Raw genomic sequence first — 12,993 nt, 5'->3', positions numbered from 1 at the left:
ATAATTATTGCGTTTACACCCTGATTTTAGATTATTTATTCAAAATGAATTCAATAACTAATATTTAAAAAGATTATTTTAAAATCTATTAGTGAAACACTCTGAATTTTTATTTTCAAAACTTTGGAATTTTTATTAAATCAAAAACCCGAATTTTTGGATAGTATGGGTTGTTAAGACCGAGCAAGTTTAACTTGAGCCTGAATTTGAATTGGGCCCAAGCCCAATAACAGACTGTCCGGAAATTTTGATGAAATAAAAGGGAACTCTACGATATAAACTAATTATCCTAAATTAATTTATTATTATCATTATTTGTTGTACTATTAGAAAGTAAATTGAAGCGATGTTTTATGATCCAACTAAATAATTAGATAAATTAAAACGGACCTAAAAATCAATTAACTATGTCGAAACCACACGAATAATCGAAAAATCGAGCGAAAAACTCAAAAACCAAACGAAATGAGACCAAATCACTGAATCGGACCGAACCGGTTTGAATCGAACCGGACCGGCCCATTTCCTTTCTTTTCTTTTTCTTTTCTTTTCTTCCTTCTCCTTCTGCAGTAGCGTGACCACCTCCTCCTCCTCCTCCTCCCTCTTCTTCGATCTCCTTCCTCCGGCCACCAAATTCGGCAAATGAATACTCTAAAAACATCTGCTCAACGCGAGGAAGAAGATTATAGCGTAGATTTGAATTGAAATTGTGTCTATTTTGAAGGGGAAGAACCTGAAGTTTTGGACACCCTTTTTCCGGCGATTCACGCCGTTTCAGGCAAGCCTAGGGCTCAAGGTGAGTACCAAATGACTCCTCTCTTCTTCCTCTTTCATTTGATGGCCTCCTCGTCGACTGTAATGGCCGGAATCGGAAAACCCAAAATGGGTATCACCGAACCTTTCCGATCAATTTCCGGCCAAATAGTTCGTACCCACCTTGATTTGAATACATATTAATGATCTTCTCATCGAAACGAATAAAATGATATATTGTTTATTAATTTTGGTGATGATTTGAATTTCCGGCCACCGTGCACGGCGGTCGGCGGCGGCGGTCCGGTGACCGGCCGGCGGCACTCCGGCGAGGCCCCGAGAGACAGAATCCTCTTCTCTTCACGCTGATCATGGAATCGTCGCCCGATTCCCAATGGGTATGTTCTAAGACTCAATTCTTAATTTTTATATATATAAAAAGAATTAATTGACTAATGAATTTAATAGACTAAATTGAATAACAAGAAATTAACTTATTGAATTAACTAAATAAAAAAAATAATAAAAAATAAAATAAAATAAAATAAAATAAAAATAATAAAAAAAAATATATATATATATGAACATTTATAGTCCTTTGTAAATAAATTAAATTGATTAGTGTGCGTATTTGGATAGCGAACATGATTTGTTAACTGGTTTAGGACTTTAGAATAAACTAATTGTAAATTAGTTTAGAACATTGTCAAATAAATTACATGATTATTATTATGACTAGGTGATTTGAGGAGAAAGAATAAATTAGAATTAGTTAATTAGTTAATTAGATAACCATTAGATCAAAACTAGCCGATTGTGCATAAGAGAAGTAAGGCGAATTTTAGTTGGTTAACGGCTAGAATCAAAATTTGATAAATTAAGACTTGGGAGGCCTAGTCATTTTCGATATCGATATAAAAATCAAATTTTAATAGGTAGTAGTTATAATTAGTTATGGCTAAAATATGTTTTAGCTGTTTAACAAATTAGTTACCGTAAAGCTAATAATTTAATTAATAAATGATCTTATATGGATATTATTAGAATTAGTTTGTAAATTGTTAGTTGAGTGTTGATATTGTTGTTATGGAAGGAGGATGGGATTTTAAATTGATTGATTGCCCGACGGATGGGCTGTGTGCATTGATTGAGAAAGAGATAATGATATTGTGATATTTGAGCAGGTAGATAGTCCAATTTTTAGGGAAGGTGCTGCCGAAATTTTGATAGAAATTAGACTAAATTTTAATTAACAACATAATTAATAAGTTTATTTAGATCAGTTCTATAAATTGGTACATAATAAATATAGTGCTTTGATTATTTATTATCTTTATTATTCATTTAATTATTTACATATTTATTTATTTATTTTCATTATTATTGTTAATATTGCTATTTATTTTATTATTGTTGTTTGTTGTTAATACTATTTATTTATTTATTTATTTGCATTGATTTTGGATGTTTGATTAATTGTGTTGTGATAATGCTATGCTTTGTTTGTGTGGAATTGGGATGAAGTGGGTCACCATGGGTTTGTGAGACCGTTACCGTTATGTGGATCCTGATTACCGTTACCGTTATATATACCGTTACCGTTACATGGATCCATTACAGTTAGCCGGGTAAATGGGAGATCGGCGCCCCCGTGTGCACCTACCGTTACCGTTACCGTTAACCACAGGTTGGCTTCTCGTCGTTGCGCACCGGACAGTCTAGATTTGATCGCTGCCCGCAGGGTGGCCTCCTGTTGTGAGCGCTTGATGATCTAGATTGGATGGAGACCACCGGGTTGCCTCCTGTTGGTATGAAAAAGAAAAGAGAGGATAGAAAAACAATGAGAGGGCTGGTCAAGTGAGGATTAGACCGGTCGGCCAGTATGGGGGATCGGCTCCCTGGTGCACACGTGAGAGGATGAGCCATGTGGGAGGACGGCTCATCGGGGGTTTCGGTGACTCCACTGACCAATTTCCACGTGATGTGATTATATGAAGATGTTAATAATTGTGAGTGCTGGTGATATGCCAATTGTGTGACTGGCTGTGTGAACATATAACTAGTCGGATGACTAGATTGATATATTTATACATTTGTGTGAATGCGTGTGTTGTGCAATAATTATTATTCTTTAACAAACTCACATCTCTTTTATTTAAATCTTTCAGGAAGTAGCTCTTTCTAAGTCCCAGCTATAACTCTACTCTTTCACTGTTAGAAAAGAGTTCTCTAATTTTAGTATCGATCTATTAAATAGATAAATGTCCGAAGACTTATCTGTATTCATTTGTTAGTGAACTCCGCAGTTATAGGATTTGTATATTTTTAGTCGTATATTATTATAGATGAAATCATTCTGTGAGCATATATTATAAATATTGTATTGTAAGCAGGGTAATTTGTAAATGTTTAAGATGTTTTAAATTTGGGCCGAGGTTTAATAGAATCTTGCGGTTTATTTTCCAATCAGTATGGGCTGAATGTTAAAAAAATTATATTGAAATAGTAAATTTTTAGTGTTTCAGGCTTACTACGGGCCTCGGGGGCCTTAAGCTTACCTGGGCCCTAGTGCCGGTCCGGCCCATGGATTCGGGTCGTGACAATTAGAATACTTATAAAAATTAGAAATTTTAAACTTAATTATAAACTTGATTTTATGTATACATATGTCAATATGTTGATCCTTTTGAAAGAATCTATAAAAAAAATTATTTTTTATTTTATTTTTTTGTACATTAGTAAGTATAACATTGAATATTTAGATTTTCAAAAATAATTATTAATTATAATAACAATAGCATTTTTGTTTTTAAATATTATATATCCGCACACGATGTGCGGGAAGACGACTAATTATTTATTTATTATACTACTTGGATATTATATTTATTCAATTGAATATATACATAATAATCAATAGTTACTGTAACTTTGGAATTTAAAAATTAAAGTGTGAAATATTTTTAATTATTTTATCTTAAATTTTGAATTTTTATTATTAACTAAATCTTTAGTAGTTTAATAAAAGAGAGATTTAATAATTGAAAGAATTTTTCACAGCATGAACCAAAAGAAAAGAAAAAATAATTTTAGGAAAAAAAGTTTTAAAAATAAAAACCAAAACCCAAAAACTATTTCGTGTTTCTAATAAATAATAAAAAATTAAAGACAAACAACTATAACAACATGAAGGTATTAATAATAGTAGCTTTAGCCATCCCATGAGCTGCTATATTTGTCTGACGTCTTACCCAAGAAATCAAAAAAATCATTGATTTTGTTTAACAAAGTTTTGCAATCCAAAATGACATGGTAAACCCTATTAAAGCATAAACTTGTCCAAACATGCCTAGAGTCTGTCTCTGCAATAATGTTGTGATGGCTTTCATTCTTTAACGAAGAAAGGGCCTCCCCAACTGCCATGGCTTCAGCTAAGAGAGGACTGCTGTAACCAACAATGGACTTAGAAATTTGTTAATCATATATGGTCTGGTTGGTTTTTTCACTTATGTGAATAACAAAATATCTTGAATTCGAATCCTTCTAGCAATAAATGTTTTCACCAATTTAGTGAGTTTAGAAAGTGCTACCCTGTTGTGTAGCTCGTTGAATCCATCATATTAAAAAAAAAAACCCAGAAACTTACAAATTCCTTGTCTAACACTTCCCTATAGCTAGAAACAAAGGCTGTCATTTCCAAAAGAAGGCCCAAAGGTTGTGACCCACAAACACGCTCCACAGGCCGAAGCCGACCACCAAATGTGGTGGAGAATAACAGAGTTGGCAATTTCTTTTTGAATTAACATTACGAGCATTTTAAACCTAATTCAACATTTATAATTTGTTTTTGATTTTTTTTTCTCAATTGTGTACACCACATTAGCAATTAACCCTTATTTATTTATTTCAAAATATAGTCCCTAAGAATTATGTTTAGTACAAAATAAAGAATGGAATGGGGAATGAAATATAGAATGTGATGGAATAGAATTCTTATTCATATATGAAATAGGAAATTAGTAAAAGAATAAAATACTCATTTTTATTAAAAAAAAAAGGAGAAATGAAATGCCCAAATGATAAAAGATAAAAGGGGTATATATATATATATATATATATATATATATATATATATACATATTATTTGAAAATATATTCATATGTAATTGAAATTTAGAGGGGTGGCTAAGAATTCCAATTCTTTTAACTCAAGGTTCGTTTGGTTCATCGGTCTATACTACTAGCGGTTAGCTGATTATTATTCGTCTTTAGTAAAATTTTAGTAACCGTTATTATTAAAATATAAAATGATGAAACGACCCGAAAATTTAATTTCGTAGAATTTTCATTTAAAAACTAATTTTTTTTATTTCAACCAATGAAATCATACCAGCTAGTATTTTATTATTGCTAAACTGGACCCATAAACCAATTTGAAAACTCGAAAACCAAGCAAGTCGAGCCGAATCATTGAAATTAGACCAAACCGGTTCGAATCGAACCGGAAGGGTCTAGAAGCTCAAAGATTTTTTTCTTTCTTTTCCTTTTTTTTTTTCTTTTTCTTCTTTCTTTTCTTTTCTTTTTTTTTTCTTTTTTTTTTCCTTCTTCTTCCTTGCGCCAGCACCAGCGCGCGACCTCCTCTTCCTCCTCCTCTTCTTCCGACAATCGAAGACCAACGCCGCGCCTCCTCGCCATCGCCTCCACGTCGCAGCGGGTCCCGGCTTCCCTTCCCTTCTCTCTTTCGTCTCTGGTGTACGTAGGAGGTGCAGGAGAACCGCGACATCCTTCGATCGGAAGTTCGCGTCGAGCCTCCTCCTGCCTGATTTTCCAGCGGCGTCGATTCAGTATTGTCGAGGAAGAAGATTCGATCTCTCTTCTTCACTCTCTCCTTCCCGTTCCGGCTGGCGCAGCGAACCAAGAAACTGCGATCACAGCGTAGTGGGTAAAGTCGCATTCAAAACCTTGGTGAGCTCTATATGATCCCTTTTCCTTCAATTATTTAGCTTATTCAATAGCTCATTTGAAGAAAGGGTTGTTAGAATCATGAATGAGAAATGCTAGGTTCCTGAAACACTAGTCACACGACTGGAAGTTGGGAAAAATCTGATTTTTGACTATTAATTGACACTATAACTGCATTTTTCAAGGAAATGTGTAAGTTAGGGTGTGTATGGTAGGTCCTATGAAAGAACTTAGAATGATTGTGATAGGGTAGCAGCCAACCTAGCTATTTGCTTAAAAATTTCTGCTTGATATGAGGCATTTGACATGATAAGTTAAGTTTTGTTGGTAAATGAGTTAACTAGTGTTTATAATATGGATTTTGATCGAGAAACCTTGATTTGCTTAGGTTGGCAGCAGCTATCTTCAATTATTTCTATTGATTTTTTTTTTGGTTTGACATGGTACAATTAAGGTTGTAAATCTAATTCTTGCGTGGACTTAGTTAGTGGGTGTGATCCATGATTTTAAGATAGAAAAACTTAATTCCTTTGCGAATTGACAGCTGTTATGAAATTGATCCTTATAAATTTTGACTAATCAAAGCTAAGAATGAGGTTGTAAGTTCAATTTTTGCAAGGTGGGTTAGTTGTTGTGTAATCTATGATTTTAGTATAGAAGAGCTATGAATTTTTGTATTTTGGCAGCAATGACCTTAGTTCTTGCATTGTTTTAGAACAACAAAAATATATAAGTGAGTATATTTTCCAAGTTTCTGTATTGGTTGATATATAAATGCTTATTTTTATTTGATAGACGATTAAAATGGGTTTGTTAGCTATGATCATGTATGGTGAGGAAGATGATTCGTAGATCATTAAATTCAATTATGAGATCCTTGTTAATAATCAAGAAAATAAAAGAGTTTATGAATTATAATTGCATAAGATTATTAAAGGTATATGTATTTGGAATAAGAATTATATGAAATTAACTAACTTAACAGTATAAGATTTGCTTGTATATGTATGTATAAACGATTTCATTTATTCGGTATTTAGCTAAAGTGGCTAATTATATTGATGTGAAGCAGGAATGATTGAAATATGAATGGAACATGTTTGAATTATTAGTTGAATGTTGACATTGTTGTTTCTGAAGGAGGAAGGGAAATTAAATTATTTGATTGCCCGATGGATGGGCTGTGTGTGTAATGGTTGATGGATATAATATTGCTGATATTTAAGCAGGTAGATAATCCCACTTTTAGGGGAGATGCTGCCGAAATTTCGATAGAACTTAGATTAGTTTTAATTAACAATATAATTAATAAGTTTATTTAAATAAATTCTATAAATAAAGTACTCTGATTAATTATTTATTATCATTGTTATTCATTTAAGTATTCGAATATTTATTTATTCATTTTCATTGTTATTGTTTATCATTATTATTATTTGTTGATTTATTATTGTTTGTTGTTAACACTATTACTTATTTATTTGCATTTGATTTTGGATGCCTAATTGTGCATTGCGTTACGATGTTTAATTGATTAATATGTTTGCATTTAATTGCAATACTTGATTAATTGCGTTGTGATATGTTGTGCTTTGTTTGTGTGGAATTGGGATGAAGTGGACCACCATGGGTTTGTGAGGACGGTCTGTGATATGGATCCGGTTATGATATGATACTTGACCGTCGGCCGGGAAAATGGGAGATCGGCGCCCCCTTGTGCACCTGATGATATACATTATATGGAAATTCACAGGATGGCTTCTTGTAGTTGCGCACCTGATAATCTAGATTTGATTGTAGCCCGCAGGGTGGCCTCCTGTTGTGAGCACTTGATGATCTAGATTGGATGGAGACCACCGAGTTGCCTCCTGTTAATATGGAAAAGAGAAGAGAGAATGGAAAAATAATGAGAGGACTGGTCAGTGAGGATTAGACCAGTTGGCCGTATGGGGGATCGGCTCCCTGGTGCACATGTATGAGAGGGCGAGCCATGTGTGAGGACGGCTCGTTGGGGTTTCAGGTGGCGCCACTGACTAATTTCCACTTGCTTGTTTAATTGAAGGTGACATTACTTGTGAGTGCTGGTGATATGCCATTTGTGTGATTGGTCGCGTGAGCACATAACTAGTCGGATGACTAGATTGATATATTTATACATTTGTGTGAATGCATGTGTTGTGCAATAAGTATTACTTCTTAGAAAACTCACATGTCTTGTTTATTTTTCCAGGAAGTAAGTTTTTCTTTAATCCAGTTTAGGCTATGTTTCTTCGGCGCAGGGCAATAGGAAAATTTTCCTGGTTCTATAATTATTTCACTATGTAATTATGCGTATAAAAAGCTATGTATACCAAAGAAGTAGTGACTCCGCAGTTGTAGAATTTACATATATTTAGCTGTAAATTAACATAGACAAAATAATTCTGTAAGCCCATATTAGAATGTGATGTATTGTAAATTCGGCTCGAACTATAGAATGCTGTAGAAGATAAACTTGGGCCGAGAAATAATAAAATATTGAGGTTTATCTTTCATAATAATATGGGCTGAATGTTTAAAATTATATTGAGATAATAAATTTTTAGTGTTTCAGGCTTACTACGGGTCTCGGGGGCCTTAAGCTTACCTGGGCCCTAGTGCCGGTCCGGCCCATGGAATCGGGTCGTGACAAAGTTGGTATCAGAGCTTAGGTTAGGGTTTTAGGACACAACTGCGGAGTATAGGAAATTTCTTTATGTTGGGATCGGCCGTAACCAACATAAGGAAGGAAACTTTGTGATTTCCCTCTCTAGGGATGGTGGACGCACCAGACCCTATGAGGTGGGAAAACCCACACTTATTGTGAAGATCCGTAAACTATAGAAGAACTAATTGAGGATTAGAGTGAAAGTAATGGATAGTAGGATGAACCCATCACAATACCTGTAGGGGCTAAAGCAATTATCAACCCTTAAGCTAGGGAATAGAGTAATACCTGATGGTAGTGGATTGGCCTGATCACCCAGTACACTACTTTTCATGTGAACTCTATTCCTATCAGTGAACAGGATAGTGTAGAGAATAAGTAGGTTTTCTAATTGTATGGTGGATTGATGAATTTGGGGTGAAGAAATCGGTATTTTAGTATTCAGTTCGGCTACTGAATTTCTTTAGAATTTCTTTTTATTGTTTTATTTACTTGATATTGATATTTAAATTTAAAACCCCATTTTTATTTTGAATTCAAATTGTGTTATGATAAATAAATTGAAAATTAATTATTTATATAGAAAAATTATTTTTGAAAAATTGTCTATTTATATCACAGGGCCGGTGGGATAAGATAAAGGGGTGGTAATGATAATGATAACAATGCTATAGGTAAGTAGGTAGTTCGCAGTCAAGATAGAAACACGAATGTTGGAATGGTCAGGTAGGCAATTTTGGGTACAGAAGTTGAGTTGCTACTAAATTTGGAGTATAGGATTGTTGGCAATAGAAATTCGAGGTTATAGTAATAGACTTAAGTTTCCTGTGAGTTTTAATCAAGTGACAATAAATGTAATAGATGGTTGAACGAATACATTTTGAGTTATAATGAAACCTTTCATTCATTTATTCGTGGATGTCAATCAAATGATAATTTGTTTGTTAAATATCCTTACATGCTTTCTTTTCTAGTTGCATTCCTATTTCTTGCTCATCTCGAAAATTCGAGGACGAATTTTTATAAGGGGGGAAGATTGAAACGACCCGAAAATTTAATTTCGTAGAATTTTCATTTAAAAACTAATTTTTTTTATTTCAACCAATGAAATCATACCAGCTAGTATTTTATTATTGCTAAACTGGACCCATAAACCAATTTGAAAACTCGAAAACCAAGCAAGTCGAGCCGAATCATTGAAATTAGACCAAACCGGTTCGAATCGAACCGGAAGGGTCTAGAAGCTCAAAGATTTTTTTCTTTCTTTTCCTTTTTTTTTTTCTTTTTCTTCTTTCTTTTCTTTTCTTTTTTTTTTCTTTTTTTTTCCTTCTTCTTCCTTGCGCCAGCACCAGCGCGCGACCTCCTCTTCCTCCTCCTCTTCTTCCGACAATCGAAGACCAACGCCGCGCCTCCTCGCCATCGCCTCCACGTCGCAGCGGGTCCCGGCTTCCCTTCCCTTCTCTCTTTCGTCTCTGGTGTACGTAGGAGGTGCAGGAGAACCGCGACATCCTTCGATCGGAAGTTCGCGTCGAGCCTCCTCCTGCCTGATTTTCCAGCGGCGTCGATTCAGTATTGTCGAGGAAGAAGATTCGATCTCTCTTCTTCACTCTCTCCTTCCCGTTCCGGCTGGCGCAGCGAACCAAGAAACTGCGATCACAGCGTAGTGGGTAAAGTCGCATTCAAAACCTTGGTGAGCTCTATATGATCCCTTTTCCTTCAATTATTTAGCTTATTCAATAGCTCATTTGAAGAAAGGGTTGTTAGAATCATGAATGAGAAATGCTAGGTTCCTGAAACACTAGTCACACGACTGGAAGTTGGGAAAAATCTGATTTTTGACTATTAATTGACACTATAACTGCATTTTTCAAGGAAATGTGTAAGTTAGGGTGTGTATGGTAGGTCCTATGAAAGAACTTAGAATGATTGTGATAGGGTAGCAGCCAACCTAGCTATTTGCTTAAAAATTTCTGCTTGATATGAGGCATTTGACATGATAAGTTAAGTTTTGTTGGTAAATGAGTTAACTAGTGTTTATAATATGGATTTTGATCGAGAAACCTTGATTTGCTTAGGTTGGCAGCAGCTATCTTCAATTATTTCTATTGATTTTTTTTTTGGTTTGACATGGTACAATTAAGGTTGTAAATCTAATTCTTGCGTGGACTTAGTTAGTGGGTGTGATCCATGATTTTAAGATAGAAAAACTTAATTCCTTTGCGAATTGACAGCTGTTATGAAATTGATCCTTATAAATTTTGACTAATCAAAGCTAAGAATGAGGTTGTAAGTTCAATTTTTGCAAGGTGGGTTAGTTGTTGTGTAATCTATGATTTTAGTATAGAAGAGCTATGAATTTTTGTATTTTGGCAGCAATGACCTTAGTTCTTGCATTGTTTTAGAACAACAAAAATATATAAGTGAGTATATTTTCCAAGTTTCTGTATTGGTTGATATATAAATGCTTATTTTTATTTGATAGACGATTAAAATGGGTTTGTTAGCTATGATCATGTATGGTGAGGAAGATGATTCGTAGATCATTAAATTCAATTATGAGATCCTTGTTAATAATCAAGAAAATAAAAGAGTTTATGAATTATAATTGCATAAGATTATTAAAGGTATATGTATTTGGAATAAGAATTATATGAAATTAACTAACTTAACAGTATAAGATTTGCTTGTATATGTATGTATAAACGATTTCATTTATTCGGTATTTAGCTAAAGTGGCTAATTATATTGATGTGAAGCAGGAATGATTGAAATATGAATGGAACATGTTTGAATTATTAGTTGAATGTTGACATTGTTGTTTCTGAAGGAGGAAGGGAAATTAAATTATTTGATTGCCCGATGGATGGGCTGTGTGTGTAATGGTTGATGGATATAATATTGCTGATATTTAAGCAGGTAGATAATCCCACTTTTAGGGGAGATGCTGCCGAAATTTCGATAGAACTTAGATTAGTTTTAATTAACAATATAATTAATAAGTTTATTTAAATAAATTCTATAAATAAAGTACTCTGATTAATTATTTATTATCATTGTTATTCATTTAAGTATTCGAATATTTATTTATTCATTTTCATTGTTATTGTTTATCATTATTATTATTTGTTGATTTATTATTGTTTGTTGTTAACACTATTACTTATTTATTTGCATTTGATTTTGGATGCCTAATTGTGCATTGCGTTACGATGTTTAATTGATTAATATGTTTGCATTTAATTGCAATACTTGATTAATTGCGTTGTGATATGTTGTGCTTTGTTTGTGTGGAATTGGGATGAAGTGGACCACCATGGGTTTGTGAGGACGGTCTGTGATATGGATCCGGTTATGATATGATACTTGACCGTCGGCCGGGAAAATGGGAGATCGGCGCCCCCTTGTGCACCTGATGATATACATTATATGGAAATTCACAGGATGGCTTCTTGTAGTTGCGCACCTGATAATCTAGATTTGATTGTAGCCCGCAGGGTGGCCTCCTGTTGTGAGCACTTGATGATCTAGATTGGATGGAGACCACCGAGTTGCCTCCTGTTAATATGGAAAAGAGAAGAGAGAATGGAAAAATAATGAGAGGACTGGTCAGTGAGGATTAGACCAGTTGGCCGTATGGGGGATCGGCTCCCTGGTGCACATGTATGAGAGGGCGAGCCATGTGTGAGGACGGCTCGTTGGGGTTTCAGGTGGCGCCACTGACTAATTTCCACTTGCTTGTTTAATTGAAGGTGACATTACTTGTGAGTGCTGGTGATATGCCATTTGTGTGATTGGTCGCGTGAGCACATAACTAGTCGGATGACTAGATTGATATATTTATACATTTGTGTGAATGCATGTGTTGTGCAATAAGTATTACTTCTTAGAAAACTCACATGTCTTGTTTATTTTTCCAGGAAGTAAGTTTTTCTTTAATCCAGTTTAGGCTATGTTTCTTCGGCGCAGGGCAATAGGAAAATTTTCCTGGTTCTATAATTATTTCACTATGTAATTATGCGTATAAAAAGCTATGTATACCAAAGAAGTAGTGACTCCGCAGTTGTAGAATTTACATATATTTAGCTGTAAATTAACATAGACAAAATAATTCTGTAAGCCCATATTAGAATGTGATGTATTGTAAATTCGGCTCGAACTATAGAATGCTGTAGAAGATAAACTTGGGCCGAGAAATAATAAAATATTGAGGTTTATCTTTCATAATAATATGGGCTGAATGTTTAAAATTATATTGAGATAATAAATTTTTAGTGTTTCAGGCTTACTACGGGTCTCGGGGGCCTTAAGCTTACCTGGGCCCTAGTGCCGGTCCGGCCCATGGAATCGGGTCGTGACAAATGACCATTAAGACATAATTATATATATATATATATAATTTAAGATGGATATATTATTTTTTTATTTCAATATATTATATAAATAAAACTATAATTAAAATTTTAAAATAATATTTAAAAAATTTTATTTTTAAACAACTATAAATAAAATGTTAATAAAAATATTAATTTTAAAAAATTATTAGCAATTTCTCATGAGGTTAATAAAATTAAAAATAATATAAATATGAATCA

General features: G+C 33.9%; 1 long non-coding RNA gene across 1 annotated transcript; it reads left to right on the top strand.

Annotated features, from left to right (window-relative positions):
* The first annotated feature begins 572 nt into the window (after positions 1-572).
* On the top strand, positions 573-3,199 carry LOC149496348 (uncharacterized). Its single transcript, XR_016321041.1, has 2 exons — positions 573-1,151; positions 2,922-3,199. It is a non-coding gene; the product is annotated as an uncharacterized LOC149496348 (long non-coding RNA).
* Positions 3,200-12,993: the final 9,794 nt, after the last annotated feature.

This window comes from Jatropha curcas, chromosome 5 (genome assembly GCF_041381405.1).
Source record: "Jatropha curcas cultivar XTBG-Jc1 chromosome 5, XTBG_Jcur_1.0, whole genome shotgun sequence".
Classification (NCBI taxonomy): Eukaryota; Viridiplantae; Streptophyta; class Magnoliopsida; order Malpighiales; family Euphorbiaceae; genus Jatropha; species Jatropha curcas.
This window is presented reverse-complemented; position numbering and strand designations above follow the sequence as displayed.